Source organism: Magnolia sinica, chromosome 3 (assembly GCF_029962835.1).
Source record: "Magnolia sinica isolate HGM2019 chromosome 3, MsV1, whole genome shotgun sequence".
NCBI classification, from domain to species: Eukaryota; Viridiplantae; Streptophyta; class Magnoliopsida; order Magnoliales; family Magnoliaceae; genus Magnolia; species Magnolia sinica.
Genome location: NC_080575.1, coordinates 68300 through 89181, shown reverse-complemented (window position 1 = coordinate 89181; position 20882 = coordinate 68300). Strand labels below are relative to the sequence as shown.

At 39.7% G+C, this 20882-nt stretch overlaps 1 long non-coding RNA gene across 1 annotated transcript in view; it reads right to left on the bottom strand.

Annotated features, from left to right (window-relative positions):
- The window catches only part of LOC131239169 (uncharacterized), an 84401-nt gene that overhangs the window by 59039 nt on the left and 4480 nt on the right, over positions 1-20882 (bottom strand). Inside the window, exon 3 of the long non-coding RNA XR_009168073.1 lies at positions 10957-11160. This is a non-coding gene — a long non-coding RNA (uncharacterized LOC131239169). The remainder of the gene's footprint in view (positions 1-10956; positions 11161-20882) is intronic.

The window sequence follows — 20882 nt, the reverse complement described above, 5'->3', positions numbered from 1 at the left end:
CTCTCTCTAATGAGAGGGGGACTGGGGTATTTATAGGCCTCCACACATGCGAACCCTCGATCTTTGTGCCATGGGGCCCACCTTGCATCAGATCTGACCGTCCATAACAATCTACCTCTGATCTTAGTTGCGTGATCCGCGCAACGTGGAAGTCAATTGCGCGGCCTGCACAATGGTGAAAATCCATTGCACGGCCTGCATAATGAATGAAGTTGTTTGCGCGGTCCGCGCAACCAATTACCAGTTGTGCGACCCACACAACTACTATATATGATACTTGATTTGCTTCTTTCTTCCTCCTTCCTTCAACTCCCTTTTGATCTTCTCCTTTTTAATCTTTCTTCATATTTTTTATGCTTCAACACATTGACCAGCCTTCGATGCCATCGAAGACCAGCCTTCGATGTCATCTAAGGCCTTCGATGACATCTAAGCCCAAATCCTGTGAATTTTTATACCAATTTTTGCACTAATTTTTGCACTTCCTTTCTTTTGCACTTGATTTTCTTGTATCTTAGGGTCTTGAAATCTTCCATCTTAGTCTCCAAAGATCCATTCTTTGCTTGATGATTCTTGACCATTAAATCCATGCTTTTAGCATTCTTTTTCATCCAAGCTCTTAAATTCACCTTGCAACACAAACACATGTAAAATATACCATTAAGTCATATTATATTTGTAAAACCAAGAAATAAATGAGGGATAATATGCAATATTTGACCCTCAACACAACTCCCAACCGGCATTTTGCTATTCCCGAGCAAAATATGTGATAAATAATTCCCAATCTCAAGTTTGAAATCCTTTTTTAGAAAACAATCTTTTGTGCATTCAAGTATGAATGAGTAGAATTAAGTGACATTGTGGAATCTTGAAAACTTAGAGCCAAATCAAATATGCAATCAATCAAGTAGGTTCTTTATCACTTAAATCAGAATGAAAGTTCAAATATCAAGTTTTCCTATGTGCCTTGTGAAAATCAATCCACTTCTCAAAAGACTACTTTTGTTTCGTAATGTTAGCCATGTTCATCATAATAAGATTACTTGAAAACTCAAGTACTGATTCTAAACCTATCCCCTTTTTCATTCTTTTTTTCCAGTTTTTGATTTATATCGACGGTCACCATTATTTATTCCTCTTTTTCAGACATTACATCCTTTTCAAAAACATTTTTCCCTCAAAGATGTTGTCATTCTTCCTTCTTTATGACCTCTTTGTCGATCTCCTATTTTTTAACCGGTTTTTAATCTTTTAAGGTGGATAAGATTCTCCAGATTGAATTCTCAAATTTAAAGCATTGATCAATCGGATTGACCAATCCTTACGGTCAGGGTTAATCGTCTTTTCCAAGATGTGTTTAATTTCCCTATTGGAAATCTCAGTTTGTCAACTTGTTTGTGGGTGGAATGGAGTGCTCACTTTATGAGAGATGCCATATTTCTTCATTAAGTTTGCAAATGGCCTATTACAAAAATGAGAGCCCCCATCACTAATGATGACTCGAGGCGTTCCGAACTGAGAAAGGATGTTCTCTTTTAAAAACTTAATAATTGCTTGATGGTCATCGTTTTGGCATGGAATCGCTTCAACCCATTTAGTGACATTGTCAACGGCGAGCAAAATGTATAAATTTTCAAACGATTGGGAGAATGGTCCCATGAAATCGATGCTCCAGCCAAGCTAAAACAAAAAAAAAGAAAAGAAAAGAAAAGAAAATGGATGGAAAGGTACCTATAGCTACGGTTTTAATCCGTAGCCATAGGGCCCCGCCAATCAATATAGCCACTGGGCATGGCAGCAAGTGGCGGGGGCGTAGCCAGTTGGGCTAGCCCGCCCTGATTCGGATCTATAGCTACGGATTATGTTATCTATGGCTACGGTTATAATTCGTAGCCATAGGTCTACTTGAAGATTAGGGGTATTTTCGTCCTCAAGTGCTCCGACCGTACGTGCAAAGTCTAAGTTGGTAAGCTAAAATTTGTATCCTGTGCAAAAATCGTTGGATAAAAGGTAGCATCTATAGTGGTAAATTTCTCTAGGACATTCTGTCACACCTATTTAGAATAGGATCCACATAATATTTGAATTTTTTTAAAATTTTTTGATAATGACCTAAAATAATATTCAAAAACAGATGGAGAATGTGGATATATAAAACACATGTATTAAAGTGAGCCCATCGCAAGGGCTGCACCATCTTGGGTGTTCGGGCCCTCATCTAATCCGCTCCTGTGAAACTCTGCATTGGATGAGGATGTGATGGCCGGGCATATTAGGCATAAGCCTAAAATTAAGCAGATTCAAATTTCAGCACCACACCACGGGAGCCATTGTGATTGAATGTAAACCATAGGCTATACCTCTTGATCGGGCTAATATTTATGTTTTCCTGTCATCCAACGGAAGGTTGGACCACAAACAAAAATCACGGTGAGCCTTAAGAACTTTTTAATGGTGGGTGTTCAATCACTATTATTTCCTGTGGTATGGTCCACAGCAAAGATCTGGATCGAATTTAATTTTTTAGATCATGCCCTAAAAGTTGACATGGATATACAATATATACCAAGGTGTGCCCTACATTGTAGCCGAAGTTGGTGTTTCCCCTAGCATGGAATCCAGAGGCACTGATAGGCCATTAATAAAGGATAAGAATACTTATCCTACAGACACGTTGTCCATCATCCAGAGGCACTTGCCAAAACTTAGGAGATTTTACTAAGAGTAGTTGCTCGATAATTCTTTATTAGTTTTTAAAATAAAATAGTAGAGTTTAACATCACAGATGGCGGGTGTCAATGGGCAAGCCTAGTGACTCCAAATCAGAATATCAGTTTGATCCAAAAGTTGTGGCCCTAATAAATTTTCAATAGTAGCCATTCAATCCACACTCCTTTCTGCAATGTGGTCCACTCTTACCCTGGATCTGCCTCATTTCTGGACCCATGCACTAAAATGACCCTAGTGGGGACAACACGATCATAATTATGGAGTCCACTTGGTGACATACATTAACACACCATCAAGGTGTGTTAAAAAGGAAATGTTGCTAGGATGTAGAGCACACTTAGGGCTTGTTTGTTTTTTCCATTCCGTGGAAATATGTAATAATTACTTCCCCCGTATTTACCTTACTTTTTTCGATGTTTGATTTGACGACATGCATTTTTGACACAAAAATCGAGAACGCCACAACATATTTGTGGGTTCCACCGTAATGTGTATCGCTTATCCACATCGTTAATCTATTATGACTGATGAATTTATGACATGAGCCAAAAAATGAATCACATCGAAACCTCAAGTGGACCATGCCACTAGAAAAGGGAATCGAACACTTACCATTAAAAACCTCTCAAGCTCAGTGTTTGTTTTTGTGTGGGCCATTTGAGTGTTCAATCTGCTTATTTTTCAGCTAATGCTTTAAAGTATTGTGTTAAAATGGCTGGATGGAATGGATTTATCATATACATTACCTTGGGGTCCACAAATTTAAAATAATCTCTTGAACCGGTTTCCGAGGTAAAAAGTACAGTGGGTTTTAAAACGATTTTCAAACAGGTGAAATGGTAATAATTACCCATTTCAAGGATATTTACACGGTCACTGAAAAATCAAACACGCCCTTAGTAAACTCTATGGAGCCCACTATGGATGTATGCATCTTATCCATGGCTTTCATTTGTTTTTTCAGCATGAGCTCAAAATTAAAGTATATCCAAAGCTCAAGTGAATTCATCGTTGAAACTTTCTTAAGGCACATGGTGATATATTTATTTTTCATCCCTCTTCATAAGATCATAGAAACATAGATGAAGGGAAAACACAAATATTAGATTGATCCAAAACTTCTATGGCCCCCAAAAAATTTTCAACAATAGTCATTCAATTCACACTGTTTCCTATAAAGTAGTCTAGTTGAGCTTTACATATGCTTCAATTTTGAGATCATACCCCAAAATGATATGACAAACAAATGGACTATGTGGATAAGACACATACATACGTGGTGGGCCCATAGAGTTTACTAAATGCGCTTATATGCTCTTCTAGGAGCAGATTAGGTTCCACCCTTACCATGGGCCTAACTTGATTTGTGTATTCTATATCGACATTGTCCATCCTTTATGCCATATCATTTTAGGACATGACCCTAAACATGAAGTAGATGCAATTCTCAAGTGGACCGTATCATAGGAAACAATAGTGATTGACCATTAATGGATCATAAAAGTTTTCGATCAAGCTGATATTGATCTTTTTTCCCCCTTCATATAGGTTTATGTGACCTTATCAATAGGCAAATAAACATTAGGGAAACATTATGGAGGGCCCTAGGAAGTTTTTAATGATAGGGAGTTCATCACAACTGTTTCCGATAGTATGGTACACTTGAGATTTGGAGCTTCTTCAATTTTGGGCTCACGCCCTAAAATGATATGGAAAAACTGGCCAGTGTGGACATAGAATAAATACATCAAGGTGGGCCCCACGACAAGGATCACATCGTCTTGGGTGAGGCCGGGCCGCACATAATCCGCTTCCACGTGACATTGCTTCTAGTTAGGGGTGTAAAGCACTGCATCCCATTCAGTGTGGGGTCCACAGGGCCATGATAAATTCCAAGAGAAAAGCTTTGCTACTCTGGTTGAGTGTGATGGATCATACGCTGGCACTTAGAAATCCCTCAGCAACTAAAAAAGAAAGACGCATGTGAGAACTGCCAAAGCTCAGTAGCAGTGGTCCTTCTTCAAGAACCCTATACCACCCATTTGTTTGTATATAAAAATACTACAGGTACAGTTACGACAGGTGCAACAATGCATGTGGAGGGAGAATAGGGGAGAGAAAGCAACTGAAGAGACACGGAGGAAAAGGGTCCGGCTACAGAATATACAAAGGAAGTGAGGAATGTTTTTTCATAATGGCAACCAATCCCCACTTTTTTCTAGTGCTATGACTATAAGAAGAGAAAATACTATTTGGGAAAAATGATTAGTTGCTTTTTGTAAATAAAATTCAAGCATCTAAAGACTTGTTGTGGGTGAGATTTGAACCGACGAACAACAACCAAAATTTTCAGTTACCAAAATACCCCTATTATATTAAAAATGCCTTCGCATGTCCTTTCAATATTCAAAAGTTTCCTATCTTAAAAATCCATTTAAGGGGCAAAAATATCCAAACTAGTTACTTTATATATCATAAAGATGGTCTCGGAAGAACCGCCAAAGAGAATTCATGGGGCTTTTGATCATGCCAACAGGCAGCATGTTTAGAAAATCAGTACCATGCATACAGGTAATAGTTCAGCCATTACTAAAGTATTTTACGTTGTGGTATCTCATCCGGCATGCACGATGATATAGACCAGTTGTGATAAGGTTCACCAAATCAATGGCCTCATTGTGAACCGAGCAATAACAAAAATTCACATTGATTGGGCAGTCTCAATCATCTACTTTAGTTGAATCTGTGCCATCGACTATTATATGCTAAGCATTCAAGCTACCAACTGGATGGTTGAAATTGTCCAATCAGTGTGATTTTTAGGCCACTTTCCATCTAAAATTGTCTAGATCAAGCTTACCTAAATCATGGGTCACTTTGGCACGTGGTATAGGAATGGGCACGTGGTATGCTACTTCCTCCAATATGTGGTACGCCATGGGTAAGGTCATGTGCATCATTCTAATACTAATGTAGTGAGTGAGTGGATTAAGATGAGATCATCATCAGGTGCGTGGATAAAAAGAAGAGATCATCGTCTGCTTCTCAAGAGTTGGCCTTGAATCTGTAAGTGAAGAGAAAATCTCTAAAAATGGGAAATTAATTTTGGTATTATTACATAAAAGTGTTGCATAATATGTATATGATGACCTTATATAAGTTAAAAAAAAAACCACTCAAAAATAGGACACTTTTCCAAAATAGTAATAAATTATCTAGTCATACCAAAATGCATAAACAAGCCTTAGATGACTAAAAGACTTTGGACCATAACCGAGCTCTCAAAACCCTAAAATGGAAGAGAATTTTTTTTTTACTAAAAATAGCAAGTCATAACTTAAAACTCTATTTTGACTTGAAATATGCTAAGCTGTTTAGGGGGCAAAAAACTCTGGGTTGTTGGCCAGGGCATACAGCTTGTTGATAGCTTTAATACGGTTTACTATTCGTGCAAAACGGATAACTGGTTGTAAAGTTATGGCCGTCGGAAGCTATAGTGTGTATTTAGGTCATTTCTACCCAATCAGGGCCCCTTTGGCCCAAATTTGTGCAATCCTGGCCATCCATTGAGATATCCTCTACCCATCCTACATCAAATACTATATGATATGCAATATAGTTTTATAAAAGAACTCATATCGTTATAGACCCCACATATTTAGTGTTATACTATAACTAAAAAAATAAAGAGATAAATCTCTATATTGTAAATATAAATTTGCATTAACTTAATCAATAGTAAGAACAAAGAGCACTAATTCGGGTCGCTAAAAATAACTATCTGAGTAGCAAGTGACCCATAATCTAGAATGCTCGATCTGGAATGAAAAACATGGGGGGTTTCACTTTTTAGGTTACACCGGTCTAGATTGGCACGGATGTATGACATGGGTACTGTGGGTGGCACACCACGGCTTAAAAAAAGGTCATGAGCTTTCACCACAGTCTTGTCCAATAAGCCATCCCAAATTTAACTCAAATTCAAAACTAAACGAAACACTTACATGATGAGTTCCACTAGGGAACCTATCACTGGCCATTCTACATAAGATGCAAGATCCACCTGCTTTGACTTCTGAGGAGGTGATCTGATGAACTGGGGCCATGTTTTCATATCACCATCTTATATGGGTGGGACACTGATGAGGTTTAAGAGTGGCGAGTTTGACTGTTCGTTTCCAACACCAGATCAGGTGACATAATTAAAAATCAAATGAACAATGAAGTTGCATTGATAATATAACTGTCATTTTCCAGAATGGAATTAAGAAGGAGAAACAAAGAGAAGAAAAAACAGAAACATACACACAAGACAAGGATGAATGGTTGCTGGGGCATGAAATCTGGAACCTATTACCCCCTCATATGCGGCTTGAATCCCTTCCAAATACGGATCTCCTTGTCCAGTCTGATACCACCAATGCTCTTGTGCGCCAACTAACTTGTTTGCTGAATTGGAAAAACAGTAAGCAAAATTAGGATCAGTGACTCCCAAATGCACATACCTTTACATGTATGAGACAAAACGGTGATCAGCAGCAGGTCGGTATTTCAAAATGGTGGGGCCCACCCTTGGGTGATGGTGTTGAAATCATTCTTTTGGAGAGGGAGCCATGGATGTGTGATCAACCAATAACAACCTCAATTGGACAATCCCAGTGGACTTTTTTCCATGTCAAGAGTTTTTGGCTATATCATATATTTACTATCCATTTTCAAACCAAAAAATCCAATGAACATGATTTTCTGAAGGGGAAGGGTGCTTCGTGCAGCGCAATCCATCAATTGGGGCCCATCAGAAGGATGTGATGGATCACTGAATGTGGGTCCCACCTGTATGGAATGTTCACCAAATTTGCCAAAACAAGATTAGCAGGACTTGAGAGTAATCCCAATATTTTCCTCGTACAAGTGCTTGATATCATCAACAAGCGTCATGAGCACGAGCAGCAGAAAAAACCATATGCCCATATGCATTGAACAATCAGGGAAACAGAATGCAGAACACACACGCGCATTTGCAAGCATACTGTGTGCATTCCGCAAAGATGCGTAGCTATGAGAAACAGACAATACCTTGCATAAACGGAATACCAAAGCCATTGGGTGCTGCGACCAATAGAAATCCAGTCTCCAGGGAGTGCGAGTTCTGCAGCTGTTTGCTCTCCTCCCAATGGAGCAAACTGCCCAAAATGCTTGTACCTAAGACCAAAAATCGTCAGGAACCCACAAAAGAATATGTGAATTTATTTAGCTTATGCAAATGCACAAAATGAGTACATGAAGCTATTGAATGTTATTTTACTTATACCGTGGGGGACAGAGCATTTATGTCTCATAGTTAGATGTGGAATTCTTGAATTTATGAAAAAGAACCATTGCAAAAGCATTTGCCCTTTACAGATGCTTTCACTAATCAGGAACAAAAGTTGGGGGCCAGAAGAGATGGTCAGGCTCAATTGCAGTGTTGGGCATGATTGTGTTGGCACATGAGGGGTCTTAGATTTTCAGTGCCCTCATGTGCAGCAATTACGGTCAGCTTAAGGAACATCTTTGGCGAATAGCATACCATAATAGGTAAGGGCTTTATGCAGATTCCTAATGAAGATATATTGCTAATAAGAATGCATGTCTCACCACAAACCCTTCTCACTCTTGTAGCAACTGTTGAAAACAATGGTATGAGAAATATTCAAACTAGAATAAATCAGTAAAATATAAAATGACACACCAGTTTAGACAAATGCAAAAGCAGTAATCCCAGTTGATGAAGAAGTTGTCTTCTTGTTGGATGAGGCACAGACTCAGTGGTGCTCTTTGAGATAGTTCAAGCCCCTCAATAGATTTTCTCCAATGCAGTCTGTTTGCAGTGCGCTATCCCCAGGACACAATTGCCCAATGTACAGTATTGACAGTGTGCACACATTATGTAAAACCCAACATCAAAACCACCAACCCACTTTCCTCGCACGTCCAGAGAGAAAAAAACAGGAGAATTTTTGGAGAGAAGATTTTCTGGAGAGAGAGAGAGAGAGAGAGAGAGAGAGAGAGAGAGAGAGAGAGAGAGAGAGAGAGAGAGAGAGAGAGAGCGCTTATCCAACTACAACATGCATATACACCATATGTATGGAGAGCTTATCCAACTACTACATGCATATACATCATGTGTATGGAGAGACGGCCTATGGAGAGATGGTTCATGCATGTGGAGTCACGTCCCACACGAGGAGACACGTCAAGAAAGTGGGCCACATCCACACCCGGCTATAACTGGTTTCCATGCCAGTTTTCCCATTGGGCCGTCCTTGGGTGTGCACGTGGGCCAGTGCATAGTAATACACCAATTTGAAACACTAAGGTGAAGAAAGCTTTATAAACCCTACGCAACCCTTCTTCTTATCCGACATGGGATTAAACTTTTGCACAATAAAGATGAAAGACCACTTTTCCAATTTTATTTTATTTTTCTTTTGTTGCTCTTTATTTTTTCGAAATACCCCAACAGAAACACCCTCATCCATGTCCTTAACAATGCCAATATGCCTTCTTGGGTACACGATCCCTATTCATAACCTACCACATTACCTCCTTGGATACCCATATGCTTTCTCCAGTTTTGGAACTGGTCAGGCCATGTATACCAGGCCAAGCCTATTCAAAATACAATTGTGCCTGGCCCAGCCAGCCCACTGCTCGCCTTAAAAAGGGACCATATCATCATCATCATCATGTTGGAAGTTATGGCATAAGTTTGTCTGACGTAACCCTCCCACTTTATCCCACCTGGGGGCCGGCAATGAGACCATAAAACTCCCACAGGGACAACATAAGAGACAATTACATATGTTGATTACAATCAAGTGTTATCTAATAGTATATTAAATAGGTTGATTAAAGAAGTTGGTTGCAATCAATGAGTTTTGAAAAGGGGCAATATGAACAAGTGAAACAAAATAAAGTATGCATTAATTTCCATAAATATTTTTTAATAGGGAAAACTAAGACCTAGATCTTCAGAATTTGATTCACAATTCAATCAAAGCAAACACCCTAATAAGTATGAAGCATAATCAATAGAAAAGTTATGGAAGTTTGATTTGTACCAAAATGGATGAAATTGATGGCGACCTGATTCTCTGAACCTGAGAGGACCTTCAGGATTATCTTCAGTGTCCTTCATGTGGTTAAAGCACCTAGCAAGGTATGCACCTTGTTGAGCGGCAACCTAGTATTTCGTGATTGTCAGAGTGTTTATTTTGTATATTCAGATTCAGTGAATCTCTCCTCTCTTCTTCTTTATCAACAATGAAAATGCAAGGAAAAGAAAATGCCAAGAGATGGTTCTTCAAAAGATGCCATTTATGAATAACTACCATTCCACATTTATCAGATGTAACAGAAAATGTGAAGGCTACTCACAGGGACACATGCCAACACAGAACATACATGAGAGAATAAAATCCCACCATGTATGTTCTCTGACCAAAAAATAAAGCCAATCCACTAATTGGGTGGACCTCACTTGTTATTTCAAGGTGAACTGCTGCTCAACAATTTCTAACAGTCCATCTTCTCCATACGGGAATGCCAACCAGTTTAGTGAGGTCAAGAAACACACTTGGTGGGTCTATCTGATGGATGGCCCTCACAAAGAAATACATGCGACATGCTGACAAGTCTTATTCGGAAGCAACATATTAAAAAAGCTTCGTCACTAAACCCATCATTTCAATAAGAAGTTGATCAGAAAATCACCTGAGCAGTTGCAGGAAGATTCTTCATCTGTAAATCCACATGAGACAGAGCTGACTTGAACCCTTCAATATCTAACTCAATAGATTTTTTTCTCTCATTTCCTTTGGAATCATTCAACAGATCAACAACATTGTGCATTCGCTTATTTTTCAAATACTGCTCCACTTGAGGGTACCTCACACAAGTATCATCGATAACATCTCGGAATTCTTTAACAGTTAGAGTGCCGGATTTGTCTTTGTCCGCAACATTAAAGGGATATATTGTCTGACTAAGAGAGTTGATTTTATAGTGACAAAGTTGTCCAGCTAAGATCTTCGTAATGCTACCAGTAGCTGCAATTGTTACTAGTATCATTCAAGGACAATTCAAAGATGCAAACCATGCATAACAGTATGAGATTTACATATACAATCCAAGGAAGCACATCTACAAACTAATCCACTTTAATACGATTTAAAGTCTTACTTGCATTGCTCCTTTATGAAGCCCTTCTGAGAGATCAAGTCAGTAACAGCTGTAAAACGACAATTTTTATGCTTCAGAGCAACATGTGAAGTAAATGGTCCTTGTCCATAGCCAAGATCAAGGATGGTTTGACTATCTTGTATTTGTGCCCTTTTGCAGCTGTATATTAAGTATTGCAATATCAGCGTCATGGTATAGACAGTCCTAGAACAAGCCACCCTCCAAAGGCAGGAGAATGAAAGAAAAGATGGGGTCAAGAAAAACACCTAGAGATTTGGGTCACGAAAAGATGGCTTGGCAGTGTGAGTTGGGAGTTGGCAAAATCCATGTCCTACGGGGATTTCAGGAACCTGCTATTAGGCTTAAAATCTGAATTTTGAAATTTAGATTTGGGTAATCTGAATAGGATTACATTGAAATCAGGTCTAATAAAATTTGAATTCTTCAAAATCCTATAGAAAATAGATTGTCAGAGACAGCCAACAGAATATTCAAATCGAGTGTAAGATAGATTTTTCCACACAAATTATACAAAAATTGAGCCGCCAACCTATCCCGCGGAAAGAGCAGAACATGCACTACCACTTATGCTTTCATGAAATGGAGTCTCTAAATGATTAGCAAGATAATTTGTCATGAAAATGGAGTCTTTACTTCTAGTTTTGTCAAGTCACTTCTAATTTAAAACCTCCAGCATCAGAAAGAAGAGCAGCCATTGATATAAAGACCCATACCTTTTTTTTGAACAATGCTGGATGTCTTTGCTCCAAAGGAGATGGCCCATTTGTTTTCATAGGTTTACTATTCCAACTTTCTCTAGTGTTCGGAAGCATCCACCGTAGACCCCGGCAAAGAATTCAGCATGCTGGGCTTCAGCATAACATGCAATGATTTGAAAGAATAACCTTTCTAGGAGGTATATTGCGCCTGCAAAGTCTAATTTGCCATAATGTGTGTGGTATCACTTAATGCACCCAGCCCAAAAACCAAGGCCATACACTCAGTGACCCTAGATTGGAGGATTTCCAAAAACTCTACCAATTTTATACCCACTATACATCAATTCAAAAGGCCCAAGTCATGGACCTCACTTTAAATGAAACATAACCCAAAATCAGATTGACTGGACATGCAAAACCTCATAGAACTGTTTGTTAAACTTGGACCATGTTCAGACTCACTTTTGGATGAATAAGGCACACGTTTTGAATGGTCTAGATTGTGGTGGTTGTGCACATGATCATGGATCATCACACTCTGCCTTCATATCAATAGCTTCTCTTATACACAAAAGTTTGCGGGTAGAAGAACGGATGATTCATTAAGTTCCTTTTTTTTTTCTAGTTTTTATTTCCTTTTTATATTAAGTTATCGCTAAGCCATAGACAACAAAGATTCCCATAAACATGCTTGTGTCTTGCCATGATCAATATGTGGAACCCTAGATATTTGAAGGATCCAAGTAATACAAATGCTATCATATTAGACAGGCAGTCCAACACTTGAGCAACACTAGTTGTATATGTGGAACTCTAGATATTTGAAGGATCCAAGTAATATAATGCTATAAGATTAGACAGGCTACCTAAGAGGTGCCCAACACTCAAGCAACACTAGGTGTATACCGAAGCCTAGGTGAGTAGGTGTATTATACCTAAGAAGATATAAAAATGATTGAAGAGAAAAAGAAAAGATAATGAATGAGGGATCTAGCAACACATGCTTAGATCATAGGCAAAAGATGCCACAAAGGAACTTAGGCTAGTTTTCTTTAAAAAATTATTCTTCGTAACATGGAGTAAAGTTTTCTCTAAAAAACTATTCTTCGAAACATCACCATCTAAGAGTCATGCACCCAAAAAGGGCTATAAATAGCTTGAAAACAATAGGTAAACCATCTTTCAGGGAAAAAAAGGTTACACAGTAATGTAAATGGAAATAAGAAAAGTGCCCTTAAAACACTACTCTATTAACTTCAGTGTAATTTTTTCTCCTCTTTTTATTTTTATTTCGTCTTTCAAACAAGCCTTGAACCAACTCAAGTCGAATCCATGACAGAATGAATAGCTTAAGATTACTTGAGACCAGTTTTTTTCTACCTAGGCTAAAAGTCTACTTTTTAGCCTCAGTTGCATAGGAACCAAGGTGAAAAGTCAACTTTTTAGCCTCAGTTGCATAGGAACCGAGGCAAAAAGTCTACTTTTTAGCCTCAGTTGCATAGGAACCAAGGCGAAAAGTCTACTTTTTAGCCTCAGTTGCATAGGAATCGAGGTGAAAGTCTACTTTTAGCCTTGGTTGCATAGGAACCGAGGCGAAAAGTCTACTTTTTAGCCTCGGTTGCATAGGAACCGAGGCCAAAAGTCTACTATTTTGCCTCAGTTGCATGGGAACCGAGGCTAAAAGTCTACTTTTTAGCCTCAGTCGCATAGGAACTGAGGCCAAAAGTCTACTTTTTAGCCTCAATTGCATAGGAACCGAGGCCAAAAGTCAACTTTTAGCCTCAGCTGTATAGCACAGAGGCTAAAAGACTACCATCTAAACCATAGTTATCAATCACACCATCTTAGTACATATATCATACGTGTATGATATCTGGATCGTTCATTGGTCTAGACCTAGTGTGGATGGGACCCACAGTAAGGAACATACCGTCTTGGGTGTGGTCGGGGCCACACGGAGTCTGCTCATGTCCAACAAATGTTCGATGGATCCTGGCACATGTCGCGTGTGCACACTTACTTATAAAAATTGGACTTTCGGGCCTTTGACCTAAATATCGGTTTGAAGTCTAATGATTGGAGCGGACATCATATAATCATGATGGTAGGCCTAACATGTCCAACTGATATTTTTATCCCCGACAAAAAAGAGTTAGGGCGAGACTTGGGCTGGATTATTTTCGCCTGTCACAGCCTCAGGCCAACCTTCATTTAACAATGACAGCTGGGCTTGGACAAAGCTTAGCTCGCCTGACACGCCTACCCACAAGCATGGTGTGGTGATTTGTTAGGCATTGTAGGGCCCACCTTGATGTATGTTGTATATCCATGCTGTCCATCAGTTTTCCCAGCTCCTTTTAGGGCATGGTCCAAAAAATGAAGTAAATCCAAATCTCTAGTGGACCACACAGTAGGGATTGAATGCCCACCATTAAAAACCTCATGGGGGTCACAAGTTTTGGATCATGCTGATATTTGTGTCTTCCTGTCATCTAGGTGTAACCTTATCAACAGGTTGGATGGCAAATAAACATTACATTGCTAGGAAGGTTTCAATGGTCAACGTCATTATCCCACTGTTTCTTGTGTTGTGGTCCACTTGTCCTTCGAATCTGCTTCATTTCTTGGTTCATGCCCTAATATGAGCTGGCATGACAGATGGAGATGGACGGCGTGGACATAAAACACATACATCACGGTGAGGCCCACAATGCCCCGCACATCACCGGACCACCACTTGGGTGGATGGAGATGGGCTTAACTTGATTGGGACCTAGAACTAGCGAGGCGGTCGATGTTGTATGCATTGCGAACTAATTTTATGGTATGAGCCCAAAAATAAAGTAGACAATATCAAGACCACGCCATAGGAAACAACGCTCTTCATAGGGTCCACTATAATGATTATTTGACATCAACCTCTTGACCTGGATGAAGGGAAAACACAAATATCAGCATAGCCAAAACTTTCGTGGCCCACAACATTTTAAATGGAATGACCTCATGTGTTATCCAAATCATTCATAAGCTATTTGGGCAGCCAACTTGAGTTTTGGATCTATATCATTTTTTGTTCATGTCCTATAATGATCTGGAAAAGTGGATGGTCGGGTAGACTTCTAACAAACATCAAAGTGCGTCTAACCTACAACAGGGTGGGGCCTAATGTGATGTTTGTGAGTGCAGGGAACTTCATGAAATAGGGTGTCATAGGCTCACAGGCAATCTGTGTCCTGGGCAGTTTGGCCAACACCAACTAACTATGTCGCCTTCTTTGGGCTTTTCTCATTGGGGTCCATGGTAGTTTGAAGATAGAAGGTAACACTGTCAACCCGATAGGATTGGGCCCGACTTCGGCAGGATTTTCAGCTGTTTGGGCCAGGCTTAACAGACAGGCTCATTCAAAATTTTAAATGTGTCTGGCCTGGCCTTGGCCCATTCATTCCTTTTTAATTTAGTTATTTATTTTTTTCCCTTCTGTTCACTCCCCAAGTATAGGGTTGTGATGTAGTAATAAACTCGGTAAGACCGAGGTCGAATCCACAGGGACTGATACCTGTACGTTATCTAAAACCAAGTAGAACTAGAACTAGACTAAGATGTGATCTAAACCAAATAGAATTTAAGAAATAATTTTGGAATAATTATCTAAAACTTAAGTAATTCAGAGGAAGGAAACTAGGGATTCAGAGGATCCACTTGTAGGGATCAGGGAGATCTTTTGCCTGCATCAGGAATCATGGAAATCAAACTGAACTTACTTGATCTGGTTTTCAAGAGATGAAAGGTATATGAATTAGAGTGGATTCCATCACCAAACCATGCCCAGGAGACAAAGTAAACAATAGAATTAAACTAATTACCAACCAATCAACAATGTATGAAGATCAGGAAGGATTCCGCCATCCGACCATGCCCAGGAGACGATGGTGAACAACAGGGCTTCCTGACGTCATAAACATATAGGGCAAGGAACATGCTTAAAGCTATCACAGACCCATTGTAATTTTAGTCACAATAGACCATTAAAAACTAAAAAACATTCCCTTAATTAAACTATAATCAACATCAGTTCAGTCTAAACAAAAGGCATAAGCTAAGAGTCTCCCATCACGCTACAAGCTTCACCTCTTAGCCCTACCTAAGAGGTTTAGCCCATCATAGACATGGTGGGGCTAAAAGACTCTCTAAAGGAAAGAAATAAACAAAAAAAAAATAGAAAAGGAAGAAAAACTCTTGATGTCGGCCTGTTCCACGCCTCCATGGCTGCTCACGACCCCCTTGGAATTGAATACCCCCTCTCTCTTCTTGTTCTCCCTTTTATAAGTGTTGCCACCGGTGGCTGGAGTCGGTGGAGAGTCTTTACGCATCACCGTGCGCATGCAGAAGAACAACGCAAATCAGCTTGCGTTTGGCTTGAATTTCTGGACAGTGGACGTCCCATCTTTGGTTCTGACTGCATGGCCATGGTCTTGGCCACCTGATGCAACGTGTGGACGGTCTGGATCAGAGATCCGACCGTGATCTCGTGCACAAAACGATCGCCAAAACCGGACAGCGTCCGGATGCGCGTATTGCGTAAGAAGTGCGAAATTTTGGATTTCCGGCGTCAGTGGGGCCCACGATTGATGTTATAGGAGAGATCCGATCCGTCCATTGAATTTCTCTCGAAATTTCAGTTGGGAAGGTGTATTTTTGACCTTCTTTTGATGTGGCCCACAGGATCTTTTATTCCGCCGTCCATCCTGCGTTTTGGAATATCAATAGCCACCTGCTCTTCATTCCGCGATTCCGACACCTAGGCCATGTTTATAGGGCCCTTTTACCCTTGATGGACGATCCCGATTATCTGGAACATGGACCATAGTGGCCCACAAATTCCGTCCGCAAGCTCTGTTGCGAAACAGAGCTTTCACGTCAACGCTGTGAAAGCTGGTGGGCCCATAATCAGTGTCAACTTGGAAATCCACCACGTTCATTGCAATCTCCTCAAAATACCAATTGGAAATGGCTGGTTTTAATCCGCCGCTGATGAAGCCCACGAGATATTTCACTCCACCGTCCGTCCTGCATTGGTCGGTTGAAGACGTGTTTGTGTGCACATGGGACGAAAAGGAAACCTTGGCATGGGTTAAAGCTCACATTCGGACACCATGGACGGTCCAGATCTAATATATAAGTGATGGGTGGGGCCCACAACCAAGAACCGGCGACCGACGTCAAGACGCTGTTGCGTTTTGATTTTTGGAAGAAGAAGTCGGTCAAGGGTTGGTTTGACCGACTCTTCGTTTCGGTGCACGGCTAGTGCACTTGTGCACTATGCACATTCATACTCCAGCGGGGTCCATTATGATGTTTTCGAGAAATCCGCTCCGTCTATCCGTTTTGTCAGCTCATTTAAACGGTTGAGACCAAAACTGGAGAATATCCAGATATCAGGTGGGCCCCACTTAAGGATTTAAGGGGCTGATCTGTCCGTTGGGCCACTTTCATAGTGATCCAAGGGCTGAAATTTTACGTGTACGGTTTATTTATGGTCCTCAAGCCACGTGTGAAGTTTCGAACTGATCAGATGGTGGGAACCCTATGATCTTGCATTTTGGACACTTTTCAGGCCACTTGAGCTTCGATTCCTCGATTTCTGCGGACCCCTGGTGTATAATTTCGTCGCTCTTGGTCTTCTGGAGTCCGTCCCATGCTTTAGTGTCATCAGATCGGTAAATCTATGCTTTTTAGTGTCCTTTCCCAGTCCAAGCTCATGAAGACGCCCTGCATCACAAATTCAATTAAATTAGGCTATTAAACGGTGTCATGCTTGTAAATCCATGCAATAAATGGGTCTGATATGCAATATTTGACCCTCAACACCTTCAATGCAGAAGATGTACTTTTTATGGAAAATACCTCATGAGATCTTTATCAATCTCAAATGTCTCTTGTTCTAAATGATACCACCTAATTGTTACTTGAACAGGTTTGATATTGTACCGGTTGTACTAGTCCTACCTTCCACATATTATGGGAACTCCATGCATATCTACAATTTGGCCATTAAATCTGGGATCAGGCACCAATAAGAAATAAGTGCTATTTTCACTTCCATAATTGAGTAAAGCAACGCCATACGTGCAGATGTTTGATGTCACTACTGTTTATGTTTTCTTACAAATCCATGGCATTTAATTGGCTTCTGCAAAGTCTACGAAGTTAATGTTACACCCTGTTTTAGTTAGCGCTGGCAAAGGATTCACCAAATGTCGGCAATACTCTATTTTGTTGTAGTGGCCTTCTAGACCTAGCCTAGCCCAACTTAAACCCAGCCTATTGCCACCCGTGGAGTTCCCTAGAATTTTTTTTACTAAGCCTCCACATGGGCAAATGACTTCATCTCATATATAAGTACCAATAGGGCACAATGCGCTAGGTCAAGCTTTCCATTTGGTGTTTAAAAAATCTAAGGCATGTTTCCATTTGGTGTTTAAAAAATCTAAGGCATGTTTCACTTCTTAGGTGGGACATATTTATAAGTAACAGTTGGTCCATGTTAAAAATAAAATAAAATAAATGGCTTAGAAACTTTCTGGGGCCACAAAAGTTTCAAATCCAAATCTCATGGCCTGAATAAGAAGCTATTCCATATATATATATCTCGAAGTGATATGTGCGCCATTTAATATAACCATTGGAGGCTGCACCATGTTATGCTTTTATTTGCCCCAAACCCAACTCGAATCCTAGAACTCAATGGATACCTAACGGATCCTGGCACACAACCAGGCCCTTGTCCAGGTCTTCAAAAACATTTCCATGGATACCTAATGAATACCTAGGACCTGACTCCAACTTGAACCCTGGACAGTCCCACTTGTACATTTCCTCATTAAAAAACAACCCTATTAATTGTTTAGCATGTATAATTATCATAATGTACCACCAACCCGATTGTACCCATTTTATAAATAGGTATAAAGGGTAGGACCTAAACCCATCTCAGTTTTTTTGGAACGGGTGACCCTAGCTCATTTAAATTGGGTCGTGGGTTCATGAAATAACTTGTTACACAACCCAAGTGAGACAAAATTCTATGCGGCCTACTACAATATTTGTGTGACATCCATTTTGTCCATCAATTTCTCTGGCTCATGGTTTAGGATGTGATCCCAAAAGTGACGTAGATCCAAAACTCATGTCGGCCACATCACAAGAAATAGTGGGGATTGAATGCCCATAATTTAAACATTATTGGGGCCACCATGATGTTCTTATGCCATCCGACCTGTTCTTCAAGGTGATTCCTAGTTTCCCTCCATGCCAGGAAGACACATATATCAACTTGATCCAAACCTTCAATGGTCCCTGAGAGCTCAATCCCCATGATTTTTTTTTTTTAATGGTGTGACCCACACAATAATTATCTCCTGTCAACATTGACAATATTAGACTTTGAATATTGTTCTAGTCTCGTCGATATTGACAGGATAAGTGTTTGGTCACACATCATCCATTTGAATTTTACAAATATCTTCTTCAGCAAGAGAATTAACCATTACTCCTTTTTCTGCACTTTAAATGGCAAAAACACAAGGTTATCTTCAGTAGGTGCAAACAAAACCAAAATCCCATAGTGTTTGGTGCTTGCTTAGAGTAAATGACAGTAACAGCAGACTTCAACTTCTAAAAAGTTCAACATCAATTAGTAACAAATTCTTGGAGCTCAACGGATGCCAAATGCTCTAGATTCATGCTTTCATATAAGCAAGCAAGTCATGGAAAATGAATGACTATTGTGGAAGTTCACCAACTAATAAACAAGGCATCATGAATATATGCGTGTGTGTACGCACCCCCACGGGTGCGAACACACACTCACATGCATATATACATGATCCCTTGTTTATGTATGAGAGAGAGAGAGAGAGAGAGAGAGAGAGAGAGAGAGAGAGAGAGAGAGAGAGAGCAGCAAATTCCTTTTTAAAAAAAATAAAATTTAAAACTCCTTTTCCAAGAGGAGTTCAGATTCATATCGTCATTCTTCCTGTGCAACATCTAGAAACAACAAGAAAATTATAAATGAGTTAGCAAGTTCCAATTTAGAAAGAAGCTTTATCACAGGCATGGTCTTTCAAGGTTAGCAGCTCAACTAGACTATTAAAGCATACCCATTCAACTTTGCAGTATATGGATCTCAACTGTCTTTCCTTGATAGATTTTCTCAACACCATTCAAGGCATCTAAACACATACTTGACCACTTGAATAAGAGATACCGTGAAATTAAAATATTGGATAACAATGCAATACTTCTTACTCAAAAAGACACCATTCATTGATAGCAAGAGTTGTGCTTTCATAAACATGCTCCGACTATTATTTAAATTGCTAACATGGTTCTTCCACTTGCAAACAATTGGAGTGTGTGACATTTGATCATTTTCTTTTTTTCCAACATTAAAAATCTCAAGACACATCAAAAGGGAGCCACAAAGAAACAACTACAACCTCATGAAAATAAGCCATCCTATACGTCAATGATCTAAAAATCAAGCAGTACTTACTATATCAATGTCCTCTGCCATTATTGAAGCAAACTTCATTATAAGATGCGTAGAATGACAAAGGTCTTACTTTAATCAATTTCCGAAAAAAAATAAATTGCAGAAAATAATTGTTGCTCTGGCTTGATAGTGTAAATCCTCACTCGGAAACTAGTAGACTACCGCCATTACCAGTTTAAAAAAATGAGAGAGGACAATGCAGTGCTCTCTGATGAGAGAGAGAGAGAGAGAGAGAGAGAGAGAGAGAGAGAGAGAGAGAGAGAGAGAGAGAGAGAGAGAGAGAGAGAGAGAGACTTGATAGTGTAAATCCTCACTCGGAAACTAGTAGACTACCGCCATTACCAGTTAAAAAAAATGAGAGAGGACAATGTAGTGCTCTCTGATAAGAGTGAGAGAGAGAGAGAGAGAGAGAGAGAGAGAGAGAGAGAGAGAGAGAGAGAGGCATACTGCAGCTATAACAAATAATTATTTTTAAAAGCTTTTTAACTTACTACTCTTTTACAGTGAAATGCATATTGGAGTAGGAAGACTGCTAGCTGGGTAACTGTAAAAAGGTGTGGCCACCCTTAAACCACTTCTTCACATTAATAAGGTGTAGAAAATCTATTGCGATGAACAGAAATATGTTAGAGGTATCAATAGTACCACTTCTT